At 39.4% G+C, this 12,131-nt stretch overlaps 1 non-coding gene across 1 annotated transcript; it reads left to right on the forward strand.

Moving 5' to 3' along the window:
* The first annotated feature begins 9,590 nt into the window (after nucleotides 1-9,590).
* Nucleotides 9,591-9,696, forward strand: LOC113259306 (U6 spliceosomal RNA). Its single transcript, XR_003317552.2, has one exon. It is a non-coding gene; the product is annotated as a U6 spliceosomal RNA (small nuclear RNA).
* The last annotated feature ends 2,435 nt before the right edge of the window (nucleotides 9,697-12,131 follow it).

Consider the following 12,131-nt stretch of genomic DNA (forward strand, 5'->3'; position numbering starts at 1 on the left):
AGATAGAGACAGCCAGCGAGAGAGGGAACACAAGCAGGGGGAGTGGGAGAGGAAGAAGCAGGCTCATAGTGGAGGAGCCTGATGTGGGGCTCGATCCCACAACGCCGGGATCACGCCCTGAGCCGAAGGCAGACGCTTAACCGCTGTGCCACCCAGGCGCCCCTGCTTTTCTATTTTTTAAATTAATAAACTTTAATTTTTTAGGGCAGGTTTAAATTTACAGAAGAATTCATCAGAATAGAGAGTTCCCATATACTTCCTCAGCCTTACCCTCTCCTGGCCAAGTTTCCTTTATTGCAAACTTTGTGCACTCCTGTGATACATTTGTTACAATTGGTGAGCCAATATTGATACATTTTTAACAATCATTCTTTGTGTTTTACCTTGGCTGGGTTTTGTGGAGTCTGCACCAACTCCCAGGAGGGTAGGACATCTAGCTGGTGTCCAGAGATTGGAATTGGTTAACGTGGGAAAACCCCACACATTTGGTGTCAGAAGTGCTATGATTAGATGGGAAAAGAGTATAATGTTATGTATTCGCCATTATAGAATCACACAGAATACTTTGCTGCCCTAAAAATCCTCTGTACTCCACCTGTCCATCCCTCTCCACTCTACCAACCGCTGGCAACCATTGATCTTACTGTCTCCATAGTTTTGCCTTTTCCAGAATGCCGTATAGGTGGAATTATACAATATGAGTGAAGCCTTGTCAGATTGGCCTCTTTCACTTAGTAAAATGAATTTAAGTTTCTTCCATGTCTTTTCATGGCTTGATAACTCACTCCCTTTTTTTTTTTTATTAAGATTTTATGTATTTGAGAGAGAGAAACAGTGCAAGTGGGGGTGGGGAGGGGCAGAGGGAGAGGGAGATGCGGACTCCCAGCTGAGCGGGGAGCCTGATGCCAGAATCCATCCCAGGACCAGGGAATTATGACCGGGGCCAAAGGCAGACTACTTAACTGACTGAGCTACCCAGGCACAACTTGATAGCTCATTTCTTTTGGAGGCTGAATAATATTCCATTGTCTTAATGTGCCACAGTTTATTTATCTATTCATCTACCAAAATACATCTTGGTTGCTTCCAAGTTTTGGCAATTATGAATAAACATTTGTATAACAAATGGATAAACATTTGTGTGCAGGTTTTTGTGTGGACATAAGTTTTCAGTTCCTTTGGATGAATATCAAGGAGTAAGACTCCTGGATCATATAGTAAAAGTACATGTAGTTTTGTGGGAAACTGCCAAACTGTCTTCCTACATGGCTCTACCATTCTCACTCCCACCCGCAACCAATGAGCGTTCCTGTTGCTCTCCGTCCTTGCTAGCATTTGGTGCTGTTGGTGTTTCAGATTTGGACCATTCTAATAGATGTGTAGTCGGATCTCATCGTTTTAATTTGCAATTCCCTAATGACATCTGATGGGGAGCATCTTTCATATGCTGATTTGCCATCTGTATATCTTCTTTGGTTAGGCATCTGTTCAGGTCTTTTGCCCATTTTTTAATCAGGTTGTCTGTTTACTTACATTGGCTTTTAGAAGTTCTTTGCATATTTTGAATGCCAGATCTTCATTAGATGTGTGTTTTGAAAAGATGTTTTCCCCCAGTCTGTGGCTTATCTTTTCATTCTCTTCATAGTGTTTCTCACAGAGCAGAAATTTTAAATTTTAATAAACCCCAGCTATCAATTTTTTTTCCATGAATCACACTTTTGGTCTTATATCCAAAGGATCATCACCAAATCCAAAGTCACCTAGATTTTCTCCTGTGTTATCCTCTAGGACTTTTATCATTTTACATTGAGATTCATAAGCCATTTTGAGTTTGTTTTTATGGAAGATGTAAGATCTATGTCTAGATTCGTATTTTTGCATTTGGATACCCAATTGTTTTAGCACTACTATGTGAAAAGACTATCTTTTCTCCAAAGATCTTTTGTCAAAGATCAGTTGATGATATTTCTGTAGATCTTTTCCTGGGCTCTCTTTTCTCTTCCATTGATTTGCCCATTCCCTCACCAATACCACACTGTCTTGATTATTATGGTTTAGAGTAAGTCTTGAAGTTGGGTAGCGTCAGTCCTCTGACTTCGTTATTCTCCTTCAATATTGTGTGAGCTATTCTGGATTTTTTACCTCTCCATATAAACTTAAGATCAGTGTTTCTATATCCACGAAATAACTTGCTGGGATTTTGATTGCATTGAATATATAGACCAAATTGTGAAGAATTGACATCTTGAAAATGTTGAGTCTTCCTTTTATGCACTGAATTGTATCCTCCCTAAAATTTACATGTCAAAGCCCTAACTCCTAGTACCTTAGAATGTGACTATATTTAAAGATGGGGCATTTTAAAGAAGTAATTAAGTTAAAATGCACCCTGGTCCAATCTGACTGTTCCATTGATCTATTTGTGAAGAGGTTAGGATATGGAGAGGTTAGGACACAGAGATGACAAGGATGTGCACACAGAGGAAAGGCTATGTGAAGATATAGAGAGAAGGCAGACATCTGAAAGCCAAGAGAGGGGCCTGGAGAAACCAAACTTGCCAACACCTTGATCTTGGACTTTCAGCCCCCAGAACTGTGAGAAAATACATTTCTAATAGCTTAAGCCACTCATTCTGTGGTATAGTGAGTCTGTCTGAGCAGACTAAGATTACACTAATTGGTTTTCAGTGTTGAACTAGCCTTGCATACCTGGAATAAATCCCATGTTGTCATGGTGTATAATTCTACTTATTCATTGTTGGATACAATTTTGTTAATTTGTTGAGGATTTTTGCATCTGTGTTCATGGGAGATATTGATCTGTAGTTTTCCTTTCTTGTAATGTCTTTCTTTGGTTTTGGTATTAGCGTGATGTTGGCCTCATAGAATAAGTTAGGAAGTACTCTTTCTGCTTCTATTTTCTTGAAATGATTATAAAACACTGGTATAGCTTCTTCCTTTAATGCTTTGTGAAATTCACCAGTGAACCCAACTGGGCTGGTGCTTTCTGTTTTAGAAGGTGATTAATTATTGGTTCAATTTTCTTTAATAGATATGGACCTATTCAGGGTATATATTTCTCCTTCTATGAGCTTGTGTGCATTTCAGTAAGTTGCAGCTTTGAAGGAATTAATCCATTTCATCTAGGTTATTAAATTTGTGGGCATAGACTTATTCATAGTATTCCTTTATTATCCTTTTAATGTCCATGGGATGCGTAGTGTTGGGCCCTCCTTCGTTTCTGATTTTAGTAATTTGTGTCTTCTCTCTTTTTTTCTTAGTTAACCTGGCTAGAGGTTCATTAATTATATTGATCTAACCAGCTTTCGCTTCATTCTTTTTCTTGATTACTCTCCTATTTTAAATTTCATTTATTTCTGTTCTAGTTTTTATTATTTCTTTTCTTCTGCTTACTGGATTTAATTTGCTCTTCTTTTCTTGTTTCCCAAAGTAGAAGCTTACATAATTGATTTTGGATCTTTTTTCTTTTATAATACATTCAACTCATTCAATGCAATAGATTCCCTGTGAGCACTTGCTTTCACTGTTTTCCACAAATTTTGATAGGTTTGCATTTTCATTGTCACTTAGTTCAGAATATCTTTTAATTTCTCCTGAGAACTGTGTGTGTGTGTGTGTGTGTGTGTGTGTGTGTGTGTGTGTGACTCCTGTGTTATTTGGAAGTAAGTTGTTCAATCTCCAGCTGTTTGGGGATTTTCTCGTGATCTTTCTATTAGTATCTCTAGTTTAATTCTATATTATATGAGAGAAAATTTTGTATGATTTCTATTCTTTTACATTTGTTAAGTTTGTTTTATGACCCCAAATGTGGTCTATCTTGGCGAATGTTCTGTGCGAACTTGCAAAGAATGTGTATTCTGCTCTTGTTGGCTAAAGTAGTCTGTAGATGTCAATTAAATACAGTTGTCAGAGGTTAATGGTGTTGTTTAGCTCAACTATATCCTATTGAAGTTCTGCCTGATGGATCTGTCCATTTCTGATAAAGGGGTGTTGAAGCTTCCAACTGTAATACTCCGTTTATCTATTTCTCCTTGCATTTCTATCAATTTTTAAACCTAAACTGAGAACCTATCTTTTAATTGGTATATTCAGACAATTGACATTAAAAGTGATTATTGATATAGTTAGATTAATATCTTCCATATTTGTTACATTTTCTAGCTATTGCTTTTGTTTTTTGTTTGTTTGCTTGTTTTTTGTCTTCCATTCTTTTTTCCCTCTCTGGTTTTAATCGAACATTTTATATGATTCCACTTTCTCTTCTCTCTTAGCATATCAATTGTGATGGTCAATTTTATGTGTTGACTTGATTGGGTCTTGGGGTGCCCAGATATTTCCTAAAAGAAAATTCTGAGTTTGTCTGTGAGGGTGTTTCTGGATGAAATAAGCATTTAAATCAGTGGGTGGAGTAAAGCAGATTGTCTTCCACAACGTGGGCAGGCTTCATCCAATCTGTTAAAGGCCTGAATAGAGCAAAAGGCTGGACCAGAGAGAATTCTCTCTGCCTGCCTGATGATGTTGAGCTGGGGCATTGGTCTCCTGCCTTTGTACCTGGACTGGAATTTACGCCATCGGCTTTCCTAGTTCTCATGCTTTCAGACTCAGACTGGAGCTGTACCATTGGCTCTCCTGGCTCTCCAGATCGCAGATCTTGGGACTTCTCAGTTTTGCATGAGCCAATTCCTTATTTACACACACACACACACACACACACACACACACACCCTATTTCTTGGAGAATCCTAACATGTCAATTACAATTTCTCATAAAACTGTTTTTAGTGGTTGCCCTAGAGTTTACAGTATACATTTACAACTAATCCAAGGCCACTTACAAATAACACTATCCTGCTTCAGGAGTATTACGTGTACCTCGTAACAGAGTGTTCCCAATTTTTCTGTCCTGTTTCTCATAACACTGATGTCATTGATTCAGTCACCCATAAACTACAATCATCAAATGCGTTGTCATTGTTTTGAGCTGTTGCTGTTAAGTCAAGTAAGAATAACAAAAATGAAAAGTTTTATTTACCCTTCGTTTATTCCTTCTTTAGTGTTCTTCCTTTCTTTATGTAGATCCAAGTTTCTTTTTTTTTTTTTAAGATTTTATTTATTTGACAGAGAGACAGCCAGCAAGAGAGGGAACACAAGCAGGGAGAGTGGGAGAGGAAGAAGCAGGCTCCCAGCGGAGGAGCCCGATGTGGGGCTCGATCCCGGAACACCAGGATCACACCCTGAGCCAAAGGCAGATGCTTAACGACTGCGCCACACAGGTGCCCCTAGATCCAAGTTTCTGATCCACATCAGAACTTTTAGTTCTTTTAATACTTTTCATATTAAGTATTTTTTACTCTCTCTAAGAACTTTTAATACTTCTTGTAAGGCAGATCCAATAGCAACAAATGCCCTCAACTTTTGATTTTGCCTAAGAAAATCTTTATTTCTCCTTCACTATTAAAGGATAATTTCACTGGAGAAAAAACTCTATGTTGGTGTTTTTTTAATTTCAACACTAAATAATTCATTCCACTCTCTCCTTGCTTGCACAGTTTTTGAAGAGAAGCCATATGTGATTCTTATTCTTGTTCTTTCACAGGTAAGGTGTTTCATTCTGTGGCTTCTTTCAAAATTTTCTCTTTGTCTTTGATTTTCTGCAGTTTGAATATATGCCTATGTATAGATTTTTCAGTATTTATTCTTCTTAGTGTTTTCTGAGCATCCTGGTTCTATGGTTTAGTGCCTGTCATTAATTTTGGAAAATTCTCAGTCATTATTACTTCAAATATTTCTTCTGTTTTTTATCTCTTTTTTCCTTCTGGTAGTCCCATTACATGTATATTACACCTTTTATAATTGTCTTATAGTGCTTGGACTGTTCCATCTTTTTAATTTTTTTATCTTTGCATTTCAGTTTGGGAATTTTTTTAAAGATTTTATTTATTTATTTGACACAGAGAGAGAGAGAGAGAGCCAGTGAGAGAGGGAACACAAGCAGGGGGAGTGGGAGAGGAAGAAACAGGCTCCCAGCAGAGGAGCCCGATGGGGGGCTCAATCATAGGACCCTGGGATCAGGCCCTGAGCCGAAGACAGACGCTTAACGACTGAGCCACCCAGGCGCCCCTCAGTTTGGGAATTTCTATTGACATTTCTTCAAGTTCACGGATTCTTTCCTTGGCCATGTGTGGTCTCTTGATGAGCCCCTCAAAGGCATTTTTCATTTCCGTTAGTGATTTTTATTTATAGAATTCATTTTAATTATTTCTTAGGATTCCCATCTCTCTGCTTACATTACCCATCTGTTCTGCGTGATATCTACTTTTTCTGTTAGAGATCTAAGCATATTAATCATAGTTGGTTTAAATTTCTGGTCTGATTAATTCCATCTCTGCCATACCTGATTGTGTTTCTAACGCTTGCTCTGTCTTTTCAAACTGTGCTTGTAGTCTTTCAGTAAGGCTTGTAACTTTTGGTGAAAACTAGACGGGATGTACTAAGAAAAAGGAAAGAAGTAAAAGTATGTATTAAGTAAATAGACCTTTAGTGTGAGGTTTTATGTTTGTTTCCCTGGGCTGTTTATTGTTTACTCTCACCATAGGTTTCACAGGCTAAAATTGCTCCTGGTATCCTTGTTTTTGTCTCCCCTGTAGGTTCATGCTTGGGTTTCCATAACGTCTTCTTACGTAAGGTCAGACACATGGTAGTCCTGCTCTTGTATTCCCCTGATATTATACAAGAGCATTACTGATGTGGTGGTGAGGTGTAGGAGAGGGAGACGGCTATGGTTTTATGATTAGGTCTCAGTCTTTTAACGAGCCTGAGCCCTGGACTGTGATATTTACAAGTGCTTCTCAGTTGTCTCCCCCCCACCCCACCCTGCAACTTGCATGGAATAGGATGGCCTGAGGGGGCTGGAGTTGGGTGTTTTCCCTCCTCCAAGTTGGTTAGGCCCCAGTAGGTTAGTAGTTTCTCTTGAGAGCAGACCTTATAAAGGACAGAATGCTCTGGCATATTTTAAAATGGTTACTTCTCCCCTCCTCCTACCAGAACCCCAAGGGTATTTTTCTCCGATCTTCACTGTGAGAACCTTATAGGGCTCATGGAAAGAAAACTCACAAAAAGGGGGACCTCTTCCAAATCCTGAGTTACCCCAGGAGTTTTTTAACTCTCAGACTTGTCCAAGTCTCAGACTGGACTAGCAATTCATCAATTAAAGTTTGGCTTTTCCTACACCAATAACTGGGTCCCACCGAGATTTCTGTTTCTAAGCTACTGCTCGAGTAAGCTGTGATCCTCTCCCGGTAAGCTGTGATTCTATCTGCCTGTCTGTCTCTCCAATTTGTGAGGCAGCTGATTGCCCTGTGACTTTAGTTTTCTAATCCATCTAAGGACAGTTGTTGATTTTCCATTTGTTTAGCTTTTTCTTTGTCACGAACACAGGAGTGACAACTTCCAAATGTACTGGATCAGAATCTTTTCTTACTTTTTTATCACCTGAATCCTGTCCTCTGGCAGAGCCTTTTCTCAGGGAGTCATTCTGATATTGGAGACTACCTAGTGCTTTTGTAACCCCAAATAGACAAACTGCTTTTGCATCTGTAGTGTGGCTTTGGGCCTTGGGTGCCCACCTCTTCCTATCCTCACCCTAAAGGGCTAGCCCAGAGAGGTGATTCTCATGGAGGTTGCCAAAGCAAGCCTACTTGCCCTTGTTTTGTTGTATGCCCTTAAAAACTTAGTAACATGCATTTTTGATGACTCACAACTCAGTCATCAATAATTCAGATCAGCCCATCTCACTATTAGTCTGAATTTGAGAAATGTCATTTACCTCCTATTTATAGAGTATCTTTACTTAGGGATCCCCAGGAACAAGTGAGGACAGTGTATATATGGTAGTTCTTTGTCCTGCTTAAGACCCATTATCCAAACCAGGCACCTAATTTTTTTTTATTTTTTATTTTTTAGTTTATCTCTTTGAGATCGGCATAATTTTTGCTGACTGGTTTTATTCCCTCCTCTACTATGATGGGTCATTATCATTGAGTTGAAACTGGGGGTAGGAGACAAAAGAGTGTTCCATGGAGTAACTTAGTGTTACTTCCTGAGTTTTATCGTTCTGATAATCACCTGTCCAAATTGCTCCAGGGAGTAGAAAAATATGAAACAGTTTAATGAACTATATACCTCAAATCTTACTTCGTAATCGGGAAAATGGAAATTAGCATCATGAGGCACTATCTTACATCACCAGCGAGGGAGGGTATAGGTGCCGGCAGGGAAGGGAAGCAGCACTGTTTGCTCACACAACCCTTTCGTATGACAGTTGAGGGATGTCTATTAATATGGAAGCGGTGTACAATACGTCCTTGGGGCCAGTGATTCTGCTTGTTACACATGCGTGTGGGAGACTTAGAACATTCATCACAATACCGTTTGTGACAAGTTGAAAAATGGGTAGACAACTTGTGGAGAATGTTACATGGACTTTTTGTCAGCAGTGGCAGTAGGTGAGCTAGAACTCCTTGTACTAACATGGGTAAATCTCAAAGAGTAAAGAAGTTCAAAAAGCAGGGCGCCTGGGTGGCTCAGTCCTTAAGCATCTGCCTTTGGCTCAGGTCATGATCCCAGCGTTCTGGGATGGAGCCCTGTGTCGGGCTCCCTGCTCAGCGGGAAGCCTGCTTCTCCCTCTCCCACTCCCCCTGCTTGTGTTCGTTTTCTCGCTGTGTCTCTCTCTGTCAAATAAATAAATAAAATCTTTAAAAAAAAGTTCAAAAAGCAAGTTGCATGCACCATATACAAAAATTAATTCAAAATCTATTAAAGACCTAAATATAAGACCTGGAATTATAAAACTCCTAGAAGAAAACAGGAAGGAAGCTCAATGACATTGGATTTAATAAGGATTTCTTGGATATAACACCAAAAGAACAGGCAACAAAAGCAAAAATAGACAAATGATGTGGGACCACATCAAACTTAAAATTTTCGGTGAACAACAGCAACGAAAAGAATCAAGAGTGAAAAGGCAATCATATAGAGAAAATATATGCAAACCATTTATCTGAAAAAAGTTAATATTCAGAATATAAAAAGGACTCTGAAAACTCAATAACAAAAACCAAATAACCCAATTTGAAAATGGGCAAAGAATTTGAACAGACAGTTCTCCAAAGGTGTACAATGTCTAACAAGCACATGAAAAGATGTTCAACATCACTCATCCTCAGGGAAATGCAAACCAAAACCACAGTGAAATATCACCTCACACACATTAGGATGACCACTACCCAAAACACAGATAATAACAAGTGTTAGCTAGAATGAGGAGAAATTGGAAAGTTTGTGCACTGTTGGTGATAATGTAAAATGGTGCAGCTACCAGGGAAAACAGGTAGGAGTTTCCTGAAAAAGGTCAAAATAGAATTATCATATGATCCTACAATTCCACTGCTGGGCATGTATACAAAAAAAAAAATTAAAACAGGATCTCAAAAAGATGTTTGCATACCCATGTTCGTGGCAGTAGTGTTCATGACAGCCAAGAGGTGGAGGCGACTTAATGTCTATGAATGGTACTTGCTTCAGCAGCACATATAGTAAAAATTGGAATGATACAGAGAAGATTAGCATGGCCCTGGCAAGGATGACACGCAAACACATGTGTTTCATGTGTTTTTTTTTTTGCTACAATTTTTCTTAAAAAGCAAGTTGCAAAATCATATGTACAGTAGAAAATCATGTGATATATATATATATGTGAATGTTACTCAGCCATTAAAAAAAGAAATCTTGCCATTTGCAAGGACACGATGGAGCTAGAGTGTATTATGCTAAATGAAATAAGTTAGAGAATTACAAATACCATTATGATCTCACTCATATGTGGAATTTTAGAAACAAAACAAATGAACATATGGGAAGGGGTAAAAGAAAAAAGGAGGGAATGAAACAAACTGTAAGAGACTTTGAACGATGGAGAGGGTTGATGGAAACAGGTGGGTGGGGGATGGGCTGGATGGCGGATGGGTATTAAAGAGGGCACTTGTTGGGGCACCTAGGTGGCTCAGTTGGTTAAGCATCTGCCTTCAGCTCAGGTCATGATCTCAGGGTCTTGGGTTCAAGCCCCGCATCTGGCTCGCTGCTCAGCAGGGAGTCTGCTTCTCTTTTTCTCTCCCTCTGCCCCTCCCCCTGGCTTGTGCTCTCTCTCTCTGTCTCAAATAAAGAAATAAAATCTTTTTTTAAAAAAGAAAAAGAGGGCACTTGTTGTGATAAGCACTGGGTGTCAAATGTGAATGATGAATCACTGAATTCTATTCCAGAAACCAATATTGCACTGAATGTAGGCTAGATAAAATTTAATTTAAAGATTAATTAATTAATTAAATTTATCAAAGAAAAAATTAAGAAAGTTTAAAAACAAAAGAATATCACATACAGTTATATATATATGTATATATATGTATATATATTAAAGCAAGCATGAGAAAGGTAAACACAAACTGATGTAACAAAGACCTCTGGAGAGAGAATTACAGAGTAGGTCAGTTTTCTAGTGGAACATAATGTTTTATTTTTATTTATTTTTTAAAATTTTATTTATTTGAGAGAAAGACTGAGAGAGAGAGCGAGAGCAAGAGCACAGAGAGAGAGAGAGAGAGAGAGAGAGAAGCAGGGTCCCCCACTAAACAGAGAGCCTGATGCAGGGCTCAATACCAGGATCTGAGCCGAAGGCAGACGCTTCACCGACTGAGCCACCCAGGTGAACTTTTATTTTTATTTCTTAAGATCTGTAGTAAATTGGGCAAAATAACTTCAAATTTGTTTTTTAAATTGCTCTGTCTTTGCACTTGTTTGAAAAATTTGATAATGTTAAATAAAGTCTAGCCCCTCCTTCCTGCTTTCTTTCTCCAGAATCGTGCTGGCTTCCACGCAGCCAGTGGACTTTCTGGGCAGGCTATACTGATCTCTTTCTGCTTTTGTCAAGAGTGCACTTGAAAGCTGACATGTACTTGTGATTCCTGGACCTGGTTCCTCGATTTATTTGTGCCATGGGCAAAAATAATTCTTCCTTTCTGAGACAAATCACTATTCTGGAATGTATTGGGAAGAATAAGCCAGAGGATGGGGCTCTTGGAAGTTGAGGCCCCGCACTTAGGTCCCTTGGGTGGTACCTGGGCACCCAGCCCTCTGTGAGCTGGAAAGGCACCACGGAATCTTCATCCCTGCTTGTTGCTATGGCCAGGAGGGTGACGGGGGGAGAGCAGGGCAACACCCCTTTTCCTTGAGAGCCAGATCTAAGCTGGGATAGTTTTTGGTCAGAGTCCAAATAAATTCCAAATATACATCAATCCTGACCATCTGTTTCCCCCAAGGACCCAAGTTAGTTGGGATAACTCCAGCACAAGCCCAGGATTTGGAATTGAATTTAAGGGAAAACAATCCCCAGTGTTGGGACCAGTCCTTCATGTTCCATTTCTCCTTGGCATACCCCGAAACAGAGCCTGTATCACAGAGTGACCTGCCTGTGAGGTCAATGATTTAATCCATCATACCTGTGTAATGAAGCCCCCATGAAACCCAAAATGATTGGGTTTGAACAGCTTCCATGTTGGTGAACACATGGAGATTTGGGGAGAGTGGCATGCTCAGAAAGGGCAGGGAAGTTCCACACCCTTCCCCAGACCTTGCCCTGTGCATCTTTTCCATCTGGCCGTTCCTGATTTATAATCTTTTTGTAATAAACCAGTGCTCTAGTAAGTAAAGTGTTTCTCTGAGTTCTGTGAGCCACTCTAGCAAATTAATCGAACCCATGGAGGGATTCACTGGAATCTCTAATCAATAGCTGGAGACAAGTACAGGTGACAGCCTGGACTCGTGATTTGTGTTGGTGGGGGGGCAGTCTTGTGAGCCTGAACCCTTAACCTGTGGAATCTAATGCTACTTCCAGGTAGACAGTGTCAGAATTGAAATGAATTCTAGGACACCCAGACGGTGTTGGAGAATTGCTCGTCAGTGTGGAAAACCTCCAGCCACACACACTTGGAATTGGGTGCAGAAATTTAGTATTATTTGTGCAAACTTTTAATTGTTTAATTTTTCAAAATGATTTATGT

The sequence above is a fragment of the Ursus arctos genome, unplaced genomic scaffold (assembly GCF_023065955.2).
Source record: "Ursus arctos isolate Adak ecotype North America unplaced genomic scaffold, UrsArc2.0 scaffold_7, whole genome shotgun sequence".
Classification (NCBI taxonomy): domain Eukaryota; kingdom Metazoa; phylum Chordata; class Mammalia; order Carnivora; family Ursidae; genus Ursus; species Ursus arctos.